Consider the following 13,920-nt stretch of genomic DNA (forward strand, 5'->3'; position numbering starts at 1 on the left):
AGCTTACCTCATACCGGCCAGTTGCACTAACAAGCTGCGTCGGCAAAGTTATGGAGCGAATGGTGCGGGCGCGGCTCGAATGGTTTTTAGAGCAGAATGCTCTCTATCCGGATATGATGACCGGGTTTCGGAGGGGACGTTCTTCGATTGACAGCGTAATCGACCTCATATCGACAGTGGAACATGAAAAACGTAGTCGCCGACTCGTCGCTGCTGTCTTCTTGGACATCAAGGGGGCCTACGATAATGTACTTCATGACGCCATCCTTGATGCCCTTGACGACATTGGCGTTGGCGGCCGGATGTATTCGTGGATTGGGAGCTATCTCAACGGCCGGTCTGTTCACATGTCTACGCCTGATGGGGAGACTACCCGTCATCAGGTTTCCCGTGGAGTTCCTCAGGGAGGAGTTCTTAGCCCAACCCTATTTAACGTGGCATTGATTGGACTGGTGAATGAACTATCCGGATATGATGACCGGGTTTCGGAGGGGACGTTCTTCGATTGACAGCGTAATCGACCTCATATCGACAGTGGAACATGAAAAACGTAGTCGCCGACTCGTCGCTGCTGTCTTCTTGGACATCAAGGGGGCCTACGATAATGTACTTCATGACGCCATCCTTGATGCCCTTGACGACATTGGCGTTGGCGGCCGGATGTATTCGTGGATTGGGAGCTATCTCAACGGCCGGTCTGTTCACATGTCTACGCCTGATGGGGAGACTACCCGTCATCAGGTTTCCCGTGGAGTTCCTCAGGGAGGAGTTCTTAGCCCAACCCTATTTAACGTGGCATTGATTGGACTGGTGAATGAACTTCCCACTAACATTCACATCAGTGCCTATGCTGATGATATCTGCATCTGGGCGTCGGGTTCGACACGTCCGCAAATGCGTGCGAGATTACAACGTGCCGTGTCATCTACTTCAAGGTACCTACGGCGTCAGGGTTTGCACTTGGCAGCTGAAAAATGTGCTGTGGTCGCATTCACGCGCAAGTCTGTCTGCCACTACCCGGTAACTCTTCAAGGGGTTGCAATACCACACGTCTCCCACCACAGATTTTTGGGCATTATCATTGACCGCGATCTGTCATGGTCGAGGCATATAAACATGCTAAAGAAAAGACTCACTCTTTTTTGCCATGTGCTTCGCTTTGTGGCAGGCATTAAATGGGGCCCAACGGAGCGCTCCTTGCTTCGACTTTACTATACCCTCTTTATTGGCTACATTCGTTACAGCCTTCCTGTACTCTCTAACATGAGTATTTCCTGCTTGCGGACATTAGAGAGTGTCCAAGCACAGGCGCTCATGATATGCCTCGGATTACCACGTTGTGCCTAGAACAAAGGCACGATTGAGGAATCTCGTGCGTGCCCAATATCGGTCTACCTGTCACACGAACCACTTCGTGTATATTTACGTGCGCTTATACACGGCACCGCTGGCACCCGCTGACGAAGATTTTTGATGAGCGACCGGACAGCAGTCTTGCACGCGCATTGCGCTTCCATCGCTCCGAATTGCCATCAGACTATGCCCTGCCGCATCATTCCTTGCAGCCCCCACGGGTAATGGCTCAGCCTTCAGTCTGCCTGCTTGTCCTTGGCATAATCAAGAAGTCTGCGATGCCGGTTAGCGGACTGAAGCAACTCGCACTTGCCTACATCTGGTCAGAATACCACAAATGTGTGCATGTCTACACGGATGGATCTGCGTCTCCAAATGCATCAACAGCAGCTTTCGCAATCCCTGAACAACAGACGACCCGCAGATTCATTTTGGGACACAAGTCTACTTCAACCGCTGCAGAGCTTGTGGGCCTTCGGGAATCGATTCACCACATCTGCGGAGAACCGCCTCAGGAGTGGTGCATTTTCACCGACTGTAAACCTGCGCTACACATTTTAGGATGCTTCCTACGCCACATAGCCTACCAAGCTCTGGCTCTTGATATCATTAGTCTCGTATCATTTGCTCAGGGAAACGGCCACCGTATAGTGTTTCAGTGGATCCCCGGACACTGCGGACTCGATGGAAATGAGACCGCGGACGCTGAAGCAAGGAGCGCCTTCAGCAGTGGCCTGCGTACAGCTGTACCGTTCTCTATAGTGGACACAACTTGTCTCCTTTCGGAACTGATGAGGAGGGCGACGGCTAGGTACTGGGCCCTGCCAGACACCCGCCACATCCGCCTTAAACGGCTAGATTCGACGATGACCTTTTCAGTTCCTCGCGGAATACCTCGCCCTATTGCATGCGTTATCCGTAGACTACGTTTAAACGTGGCATTCACGCGCAAATACTTGCACTTAATAGGACAAGCGGACTCCCCGGAATGTACCACATGTGGCGTGCTAGAGACTATAGAACAAGTTTTAGTGGCGTGTCCAGCGTATGCACGTGAAAGACTCATACTCGCATCTGCTCTGAAGCCTGTGGACACATCGCTCCTCTCTGAGGATTTGATCCTCGGCGCTTGGCCAGATAGTTTCAGAACTGTAAAGGCAACGCGAGCGCTCTCACGCTTTTTGAGCGACACGGACCTTGTCTCGCGTTTGTGATGTCAGAAAGTGTGCCTTTTTTTAAGTAGTTTTTCATCTGCCTCCTACCATCATCATCGTCCCCCATCGTGACCTTCTTTTATCTCCTCTTCCCGTCCCCCAGAGCAGAGTAGCAGGCCAGATATTTATTTTTCAGGCCAACCTCTCTGCATTTCTTATCAATAAACCCTCTCTCTCTCTCTCCAATAAGGAAAGGCGTCAGGCAGGAAGACATAATCTCACCAATGCTATTCACCGCCTGTTTACCGGAGGTATTCCAAGGCCTGAATTGGGAACAGTTGGGGATAAGAATAAATGAAGAATACCTAAATAATCTGCGATTCGCTGATGACATTGCCTTGCTGAGTCACTCAGGAGATGAATTGCAAATCATGATCAATGAGTTAGAAAGGCAGAGAAGAACAGTGGGTCTAAAAATTAACATGGAGAAAACCAAAGTAATGTTCAACAGTCTAGCAAGAGAACAGCACTTCACAATTGGCAGCGAGGTGCTGGAAGTGGTAAAGGACCGGAATACGTCTACTTGGGGCAGGCAGTGATCGCTGATCCGGATCATGAGAGGGGAATAACTAGAAGGATAAGAATGGGGTGGAACGCATATGGCAGGTTCTCTCAGATCATGAGTGGCAGTTTACCAATATCCCTCAAGAGAAAAGTGCACAACAGCTGTATCTTACTGGTGCTCACCCACGGGGCAGAAACGTGGAGGATAACGAAAAGGGTTCAGCTTAAGCTCAGGACAACGCAGCGAGCCATGGTAAGAAAAATGTTAGGTGCAACGTTGAGAGACCGGAAGTGGGCAGAGTGAGTGAGGGAACAAACGCGTTTTGATGACATCCTAGTCGAAATCAAAAGGAAGAAATGGGCTTGGGCAGGGCATGTGATGCGAAGGCAAGATAACCGCTGGTCTTTAAGGGTAACGGAGTGGAATCCAAGAGAAGGCAAGCGCAGCAGGGGGCGGCAGAAGGTTAGGTGGGCGGAGGAGATTAGGAAGTTTGCAGGCAAAGGGTGGATGCAGCTGGCAAAGGATAGGGTTAATTGGAGAGACATGGGAGAGGCCTTTGCCCTGCAGTGGATGTAGTAAGGCTGATGATGATGATGATGAGTCAGGCAGCGGCGTCTTGCGTCCTTGCGGCACGAATGACGCAATGGAAGAAAAGAGCACCAGGCATAATAATAGTAATAATAATAATAATAATAATAATAATAATAATAATAATAATAATAATAATAATAATAATAATAATAATAATAATAATAATAATAATAATAATAATAATAATAATAATTGGTTTTTGGAGGAAGGAAATGACGCAGTATCTGTCTCATATATCGTTGGACACCTGAACCACGCCGTAAGGGAAGGGATAAAGGAGGGAGTGAAAGAAAGGAAGAAGAGGTGCCGTAGTGGAGGGCTCCGGAATAATTTCGACCACCTGGGGATCTTTAACGTGCACTGACATCGCACAGCACACGGGCGCCCTAGCGTTTTTCCTCCATAAAAACGCAGCCGCCGCGGTCGGGTTCGAACCCGGGAACTCCGGATCAGTAGCCGAGCGCACCAGGCACCGCTGAACTCGGTTTGAATCGCACACTCTCCGCGATGACTTATAATGGCTCTGTCGTCTCGCTGCTCAACCCAAGCTCGTGTGATCGAATCGCGAAGCGGCGGCCGCATTTCGGTGGAGGCGAGGCGCAAAAAGCGTCCGTGTGCTGTGCGATGCCAGCGTATCCATAGCAACCGAGGTGGTCTAAATTAATCCGGAGCCCTCCCCTATATTGCATTATTGCATCCCCCGTAGCCCGTGTCCTGCTTCGAGACGTTAAACGCATCTTATCATAAAATTTGAAGCGAGGATGGCTCAGGAGTTGATGATCACCGCTTTGTGAAGTGGTTGTGGCAGTGTCCGTTGTGAAACGCGTTCTATCCACGTACATCGAACTTTCCTTCCTCGGTTAAGTCAAGTTTTCTGCAATGAGCTTCGTTCGATCACCTAGAACTCATCGCAGGTATGTCCAGAGCGCTCGAGCTACGCTCTGCGGACAGAATAAAGCGCCATCTGACCGAAGTCTGCACGGTTTTGGACACAACGCACGTGCCGAAGTGCAGTCGCACGAACACGACAGCGCTGTACAGACTCAGTGCTGCAAACGGGCTCCCGCTGACGTCGGACTTCGATTTCTTCGCTCCGCTCACGCGCTGCATTGTGCGATCCCTTTATTCTTAGCCTATCGACTTTATACGAAGCGTACTGGTCGAAGAAATATTAAAGGGTCGTACTCATTGCCATGCATTCCACGACTGCTGCGTAAAGTGTAGTTTTTGAAAAGCGTGTTTTTTTTTTTTGCAAGCATAATTTTTTCGACGCATGCTTCTTTGCAATAAGACTTTCACCAAGACTTTGGTTTCAGCTAGTTCGTGCAGAAACATAGCTAAAGGAATACAACGGCACATGAAAACAAGGGCGAGAACACGTAATACACAGAACGGGCGCCAACTACCAACTGATTTATTATCTGGAAAAAACCGCTTATAACCTGATGCGAGGACACATCAAAAACAAGAAACTCAAGAAGCCAATATAGAGGGAGAGAACATACAAAACCAAACTCTATGCATAACCAAACAAAAGATGTTATTGAACGTCAAAAGGTATTCCCTTTCACGTCGCTTGTACCCGCATATCACAGTGCGTCAGAAAGCACTCTTCAAAGTCAAAATCACTCTTCATTTTCACGCAGGAGTTGCGTTTGCCTTTTGCAAGCATTGTACCGAGGCCCCGTAATCGGTATTTCTTAGATATCGGCGCTTGTTGCTATTGGCATCCTATCGGCGCACGCCAACACACTATGTTATCTCTCTTCGCTGACCACTGCGTGCCGTCGTTGCGTGTTTTCCAGCAAAACCGCACGGGGCGCGATATCGTCTTGGCTAATTTCTCACGAGGACGCTCGTTTGAAGTGTCTCAGTGAAATTCTCTGTTATCTTTGCCGCTGCACGTTGTTCTCTCCCCGACCATGCGTGAACAACGGTACTGCGACCGTTCACTGAGCCTCCTGAACCTCTATGTCCTCCCACTGCTGGTCGAGTGCCAACTTCCATTCGTGTCTTCCTGTCCACCGTGTTCCCGCCTCTCAGGGACAAGAGCGTGGCGTGTAAAACGAGATCCTTATCTCATTCACCTTAGTCTCTTCCTCCTTTCCGTTATCTTATCTCCCTCGCTCTCTCCACTGATACTATTCTACCCATTTTAATCTGGCTCGTCATTGTCTGTACTCGCAGGTCACACCACCACAAGACTGACTCGCTGGTATTGGTTTGTTGACATTGCTCGCTATAAGTGGCTTGAATTTCAGCTAAGCTGCTGTATCTTTTCCCCCAAAAGCTGGCCTTCCCTGCTGGCATTATTAGCGTATCTTGAACGTGCGGCGGAAAGCATACATGGGCAAGAAACACGACTGACATGGACTAGTGCTTATTGCAGTTTGTGACACTTTTTATTGGGCTAGTTTGTTCATAGCTGCTTGTTACAAATTGAGAACCAGCGTTTGTGCTGTCCCTTTGCATTTTTAATTGTAGTCACTCTCGCGTGCTACATGTATTCTTAAAGCCGCAGCGGTGGCTCAGTGGCTATGGTGCTCGGTTGCTGACCCACCGGATCAGGAACGCGATTTTAATCCTGTCTATACCTTCAAAATGTCACAACCTACTATCAAGATAGTCATCGCCTTAACCCCCGCCCATGTAAAGGCCTCCAGAAGGCGAATGAGCGGCTCCTTCTCCGCCTTCTCACCAATACATCGCTGTGCCCGGCATCCCTAAAACATTTGGCCCCTCCTTTAGCGGCAGGTGCCCGCACTGTAGAGCGTTGTCTTCGGACACCTATGAGCCTCTGTGCGTTCCTCGAACAGACGGGCTTGACGTCCCGTCTGTTCTGCGCCAGGTAGTTACACGCAGTGACCGAACGCTCCGCGAGTTCTACCTTGGACGATTAACAACTGGACGCCCCACTCCAGTTAACTGTAGTCAACATAGTGCTGGGCGCGTGTTCTTATTGCTCCATCATGAACTAATCACGCGCGCAACCTGGACACATTTATTTTTGTGTAAATAGTTTGTATATATTACTTCTCTCTCTATCCTCTCTTCCTGTCCCCTCACCTCCTTCATTTCATTTCTCCATTCTGCCTGCTATCTTTTATTTCCGCTGCCCCAGCTCAGGTGCTTCAGTTTCAATGGCAGTTGCCGGGGCTCGCAAAGATCTTTTCGTTCCTTTTTATCATTATTTTAATAAAAACCACTTACTACTATTACTGCACCTATGACATGGTGTGGGCCTGCCCCTCCAACCCGGCTATTCCCCCCCATCCCCAACCCAACCCGGGAGGACTGGGAGGCGACCCTGCTTGGCTGCCACGACTTGCAGGCCCAACAAGCCTTAGTCGGGCGCGCCCGGGCGGCGGCCACCGCCACTGGGGTCCCAAACTAGGAACCTCCACCTAGTGCTTGTAAGGACCGGTTTTATATGCATGGGCTGAACCAAGCACACCTCATGTCCCCTGTATAGTAAGTAGCCTGTTATGCTTAGTGGCACGGGCAGGGACACTTTATTTTTCGTTCTTTTTATAGTCCCACAATAATTTTTGTCCCCTCTATAGCCAATAAAAGTTTTCACCCCCATCCGAAAGACGCGGGTTCGATCCCGGCGGCGGCGGTCGCGTTTCGATGGAGGCGAAATGCCAGAGGCCCGTGTGCTGTGTAGTGTCAGTGCACGAAAAGAACCCCAGATGGTACAAATTTCCGGAGCCCTCTATACGGCATCCCTCATAGCCTAAGTCGCTACCGCGGCGGAAGCCTCCGCCATCGCCCTTGCCATAAGGCATTGTGATCTGGCGGACAAATCAGCTCACATAATAACTGACTCGAAGCGAGCCTGTCGATATTACATTACGGGGAGAGTCCCAAAAATGACAGCGGCTCTACTCATACCGTCGGGCCTCTCACCTACACTTCATCGCCCCCATAACATTACTTGGACCCCGGGCCATTCAGGTCTTGAAGGCAACGAGGCGGCAAACGATCTAGCTCGTGGGCTAACAAACCGAGCGGATCCTTGCCCGTACCTCACCCCTCTACCATCAAACTATGGAGAACGGCTGGAGATGCTTAGATTAGATCGTAGAATATATCCCCCTCCCCATATTAAACTCACCACAGAAGAAGCCACATTTTTTAGGCAAATACAAACGACTACCTTCCCTAACCTGTACTTGTACAGCTTCATTCACCCTTCCAAATACCGCCCCTTCTGTCCATGGTGCGGCGATAAGCCTACGCTGTTTCACATTTCCTGGAATTGTCCCCAAAAACCACCTCACCTAAATACATTACAGACATCATACGAGCAGTGGGAGGCAGCCCTGACCAGCTGGAGGACCAGTGTCGCATCATCAGACTGGTCCAGGCATCCACCCAAGCCACCGGAGTCCTGAACTGAGGAGTCCGCCTACCTGACTCGTAGAACACTTCAATGAAATAATAAATGTTTTATCTCTCTCTCTCTCTCTCGCTTTGGGACGTTCAACGCCATAAAAGGGTTGTGACGTCACAGCGGCAATAATCCGTGATCATGTCCTCTAATTAGTTTTTATATTGTGCGCGGTATTATAATCGCTGCCGCATTTTCGCTCTGCGATGAGAGACCGGGAGTATTACGAAGATAGCAGCAGCATATGAGTGGTATCAGCTTGGAGCAAAACAGCGTAAGGGTCGTAACTGAACACCTTGGCGTTCATCGGCTAGCCAAGAACAGCAAGATCCAGTGTAAGCCTGAGCAAGGGAAATGTGTGTAGACCTGCGCGTCCATCGAAGAGGTCATCAACACTGGATATTTTAAAGAGAGAGAGGTGCGTGGAGTTCGGAACGTGCTGATCACCCCTGAGAGTGAGAAGTTCTCTTTGGGAAAGCCATACTGGAACCGTTTTTTTTTTTCTCCTTTTGCAGAATAAGAACGCGCAAGAAATGAATTATCAAATAGGACCACCTCCTCCAGTAATGGACCATATAGCATGCTTCGATTAGTGTCAACAGTCGCACTCATTATTCAACAATCGGAGACCATTGCACAGGTAGCTTAAGTGAGTTTCCTCTCATGGTGACCCACAGAAAAATAATGTGCTCCCGGACAAGAGTACATTCTAAACCTTCATTTCAACAGAATATCTACTATTATTTAATAGAATACACAGCTCAGGATGCAAAACTTACCGAACGCCCCTCGTTTGTGTGTTCGATAAGTTCGATAAGGTAAGGAGAGCTTTTTCATAGTAAATACAGGCCCACAAGCGTGTCCGTGTAGCGAAAAGCCGGCATCAGGTTTTCCCACTCGATCGACAGCGCCGTAGGTCGGGATCGCCCAGACAGACGCACAGATATCGCTTGTTTCATACTACGGCCATCGGGGGACGCATGCTGTTGATAGGCGAGTAAAAGCAGGCGGCCGTGATATGAGCGTTCGTATACGCTTTTGCGTTCGGGAGAAAAAAATATAAAATAATTTTGCTACGTCAACTATTGTGCCGACAAAGTTACCGCGGAAGCCCGGCACATCGCCCGCGTGCGTACATCTCTATGCAGCAGGAAGCAGATATAAATGCCGCACGCACAATGCCCCGGATTCAAATGCTGAAGCATCGCCTCGTGTCAAGCTGATATGTGATATGACACACCACAAGTTGCATTCGCCATGCGAAAGCCCCCGGAGGGAAGAGCAGGCTTAATCAAGACACATGGTTCCCGCATCTTCGCCGTGCTTGGGGGAGCGCTTCGGATAGCCCGGGATTTAAGCCACGGATTAAAAAAAAAACATTTGAGAGCGTGGGATGTGCAGAAAATTTTGTTTATGGAAAACTTCGGGACATTTACACCATACACTGTACGTGCGTCGGTGCTGTGAGCAGTATGGGTACAGGCTTTTCTTTCAGCCTGTATTATAGAGGCATGATGGCGCCGTTAAAGACCACAGGGCCTTGAAATGCTATTAGAAGGCTTCTTCCCGCGGTAGAGAAGCTGGATGCTTGACGCGTTCTTTGAATGCTCCGCTACAGGGGAAATTAAAGGACCATTCATTCTACTACAAGTGAACGCTGTGGCCTAAAGACTTTTGACGGGGGGCGCACCCCATCGATAAACGCTCACGGGAAGCGCAAACATATGTAATGCACAAAAGAAAATTTTCTGCGTCGTCATGCAAGCTGAAAAACCTGAAAGCATGTCAGAACGTCCATGGTCCTCAAGATGGAACGAATACAATATGTTATCTGCATGGGTACCGAGACAACGCAACAATGTTTTTTCGGAAACCCACATCTGTTAACTTTTGTCAGATGACTGTGTATACAAATCTCCAGCGCCTACCTTTGCAGGAATCCTCCTTTAGTGCAGCGGCTCCAGCCACTACAGGCACCTCGAAGTAACGTCCTTGTCACGAGCGGGCAGCGTTCGGCCCTGCCGCATGCGCGGGACGGTGTGCATAGGGAGGCTCGCGGCCAGGCGCATGACAGCGACGATGCTATCGGGTCAGGGGACAACCGCGGTGGCCGAAGACCGCGCCGAGTGGGTCAGACGGCCACTCGGCGGGCGGCCGATCTTTACGTCAATATATCGGCCACCGGGGCCGGTTATTTCCGCACGCGGCCGTGGCAATCGCAGAGGGTCGAGGCAAACACTCTTGTGCACCACGAGGCGCGGTAGCTCCATTGATTGCGCCTGAACGGGTGGACCTTGTTTCTGTACTCCCTTCTGCCAAAAATGGCGCAATCTCGGCGAAGGGCACGGCGCGTATCTCGAACGACTCGGACAGCTAGGCACGGGACATGGCGCGGCAGGTGGGCACACAAGACGCGCCTGCTCGTCCGTACGTATCGTCACTCTTCAGGCCCAAGGACACAGCCTTCGTTTGACCGTTCTATCTGTGGTATGGGTCGATGGACAACTGCACCGTATAAGCTGTGGGCTGTCAATAATTTTTGTAGGGCGTCACTCTTATAACCAGAACCCCTCTCCCCGAGATCCCGTGGTTGTCATCGGCATGAAATGACGTCATCCTATAAAGAGGCCGCATGACCCATAGAACATATGCTTCAGCACATCACCTATTTGTCAGCCATGTGATCAAATATGTGGTTATGACCTACTGCTCACGTTGACCAACAGGTCACGGGGTCATTCATGTGACCAATAGCTCAGGTAGGCTACTAATCAGGTAGGCCAATGGTTTTGTGACTGATTGATTGCTGAGTCATACAACCTAATAATCCCATGAAAGTTTAAGCGCACACCTGTCACCTGCCACACTGTCGCCTGTCTTCACCGTCCCCGTATGGCTGTGTGCTTAAACTTTTGCGCTTAAACTGTGCGCTTAAACGTTTAAACTGCAACGTTAGTGGACTAATAATCCCATTTTTCATGACTCCCTTATGAGGCTCGAACTCGTGCCCCACTACGTGAATATCGCTTTTAACTATTTTTCCTTGCTGCTGTAATCAGCTGACGTTGTATCGATTAAACGCACATTAAAATGGGCATCGATTATAAATCTATATTGTTTGAGACTCAATCAGCTTATACACACATGCCCAAAAATTCTGCACAAATACAGTTTTCAAAGGAAAAGAGTTTATGAACGCACTTTTTTCATATATTGCAAGATTTCACTATAACAATCAATATATCCGTAGATCACCCGACAGCAGTCTTGTATTTTGTTTTTCTGTTAACGTTTTTGCTATCGTCAAGATAGTTCCCCATTGGTTTTCTATTGCAGTGTCAACTGCTCGATGCGACCAATGGAAAACCTTTAAAAGAAATCTTTTGCTACACATCGTAAGAATGAATCATCTTCAATATTTACATAACTCTCGCTTACAATTTTTCGATATTCAAAATTTTATTCAAAGATTGTTGGACATGAGTATAATTGTGTCTAAGCGACGACGTCGCGTTCAGTGCAAAAATAAATGATCGCGGGCGGCTGGCTTGTGCGTTGTGCTCTAGGTATCCTGCTGTTCGGTGAAAAACTTTTATAAAACTCCGTCTTAGCTTTCCTGGAGATGCTAATAAAACTGAAATGCAGCTTGGTAAACCCAAAATAGTTTTAATCTTAACTTAAACGAGGCCAGGATTGACGTTAAAAATTAGGGCACTCGGGAACTATTAAAGCCAAGAATTTATCGTGTTACTAAAAGAAAACGTCCCCCCCCCCCCCTCCTTTTTTTTTTTTTGGCGAGTGCCGTCTAAATGTTATTGGCCCTACAAATTTTCCCGTGCGCAATTAAACCTGTTTCCGACAACTTATGACCCGACCTGTATCCGCAATATTTCTGTCTTAACCTAGGTCAGTTTCGAACCTTTAGGTATTTAGGAACAAATATCGTTAAACTTGCCTATTCATTCCAAGTTCCGCCTTTTGAATTTAGCAACTACGCGCTTGTACAAAACAGGAAATGTAGGGCGAGGGTGCCAGCCAGTGTTTGCGAGGAAGACACCTGCGAGGAAGTAGAGGCCATGAGACATTCTTTCAAATAAATTTTTATGGGCAATAATAAATCTTTATGAATATTTTTCAGCATTAACCCATTTACGCTATTGCATAATACCCGTGAGGCGCAGCTTAGGTGTCCTTTCCAGTCTTTCTTTTTCAGGACTAAAGAAATTGTGTGGCACGAAAGCCTCGTTTGAACACTTCCAGTGTACACAGGACCTGTTTGACAGCACTTTTATTCTGAGCTTTTCATGGAGCCATCATACACGGTGCCGTCTCACGCGTCTCAGCAGCTGTCTGTGTCCCTTTTCTATGTGACCGCGTAAAAGGAGTCATCATCCTATCCGTCCTGATGAAAAAAAAAAACGACTTAGTGGGTAGTACAGTAGACTTCCGTTATTTCTAACTGGCTTTATTGGAACTCCGGGTTTATTCTGCCTGATGCTTTAGTCCCGCGTCAGCATAAGGTGTATTCAGCAGGTTCCCAATAATTCGAATTCCGCTTATATCGAACAAATCTTTGCTCCCTTTCGAATTGTAGTTGGTCACAATCGAGTGCGCATGCCTTACCCTCCGTCTGTACCTCAGCTCTCGATCAGGTGTTCGCCCTGAATAAAGCATGCATTTATAATATTACGAAGGCCGGCCATTTCTTCTTTATTAAAAAAAATACTATCACTACTACTTCGCCTAAAACTTGTGCTCAAAACTCGGCTTTAAGAATTTTTTTTTACTACGAAAAGCCGAAAAGCCTCGACTCACATGTTATTTCGAAGGTTACTGTGCTGGGCTGAATTTACTTTGCTAGGTCATTCAAATACAGCAGTGGCAATTTTCGAGCACAGAATACATCTGCAAGAACTTTCATACGAGAACTTTAATTTCGTCTCCTTAAAGCGGGCGGACAGAGAAAAATATATGTTGATGACTGAGCCCTCCGATCAGAGCACGAGAGTGCTTCAAAGAAGCACTGGACGGAATGAGAATGCCGTTGGAAGGTAATTCAATGTTTTCGAGACAGCCATCTTTGCATGCGCATTCGTGGCTGGCAGTTGCGATAACTGACAGCTCTATAGTCGTTATACGGCAGGCTAAAATATTTTACTGCCTCCAACATTTCGAGAAAAGCAACTGTTTGCTGCTGGACATTGCGACCGTGCACGTAGTCGCACCAACGGTGCTGCGTTTGAAGCGCTGTATTAGGAGTGGTGAACGGGACTAACATCGGAAAATAGCTCAGTTTTCGGGCTGAATATAGGGAACTTCGGCCAAGCTGTTGATCGAAGCTGCTCGTAGAAACACTTGCACAGTAGGCTACGTAAATATAGTGGACATTACCTCATTCGACGCCTTCAGAAAATATCCCTTTTCCGAGAGAGAACATACCGCCTACGCGGCGCAAGCAGACTTTTCTTTCCCTTCCTATCTCGGAACCGCTGAGCGACGCGGACACGATATGCACGTTCGCGAGTTACAGAAACCGGTTCGCAACTGCATGGATAACTTGCTTCCGAGCGGACGCGACAAGGGCGCTGCATGCATCTATATATGGGAGTATAGGATTTTGTGGTTTTGATTTCTAGGATCAATACGCAACACAGGGAGTTAAGTGCACCTGGTAATATAGTTACAAGTGACATTGACAGATAGGACGCTGGTGATATCGCTGGGTGCGTTGTACGTCCGCAGTCTGCAGCCTGTTGATTTCGTACGGAGATCTATTCTGATTTAGGCAATCATAGGCGTGCACAGAAGTCCGCAAAAGGTGTAATTTTGGGCGCATTCACGGGATAGCGTTAAGCAGCTCGTGT

General features: G+C 48.3%; 1 protein-coding gene across 5 annotated transcripts in view; it reads right to left on the reverse strand.

The window, feature by feature from the left end:
• LOC144121372 (uncharacterized) overlaps positions 1 to 13,561 on the reverse strand; it is a 40,446-nt gene extending 26,885 nt beyond the window's left edge. For 4 of the 5 annotated variants that reach the window (XM_077654562.1, XM_077654561.1, XM_077654563.1 and 1 more), the window contains exon 1: positions 9,985 to 10,308. The gene's annotated coding sequence lies outside the window, so the exon portion shown is untranslated. Of the gene's footprint in view, positions 1 to 9,984; positions 10,309 to 13,447 lie in introns of those variants that run through there. The other variant, XM_077654565.1, reaches the window with a different exon arrangement.
• Between the last annotated feature and the right edge of the window lie 359 nt (positions 13,562 to 13,920).

This window comes from Amblyomma americanum, chromosome 2 (genome assembly GCF_052857255.1).
Source record: "Amblyomma americanum isolate KBUSLIRL-KWMA chromosome 2, ASM5285725v1, whole genome shotgun sequence".
NCBI classification, from domain to species: Eukaryota; Metazoa; Arthropoda; class Arachnida; order Ixodida; family Ixodidae; genus Amblyomma; species Amblyomma americanum.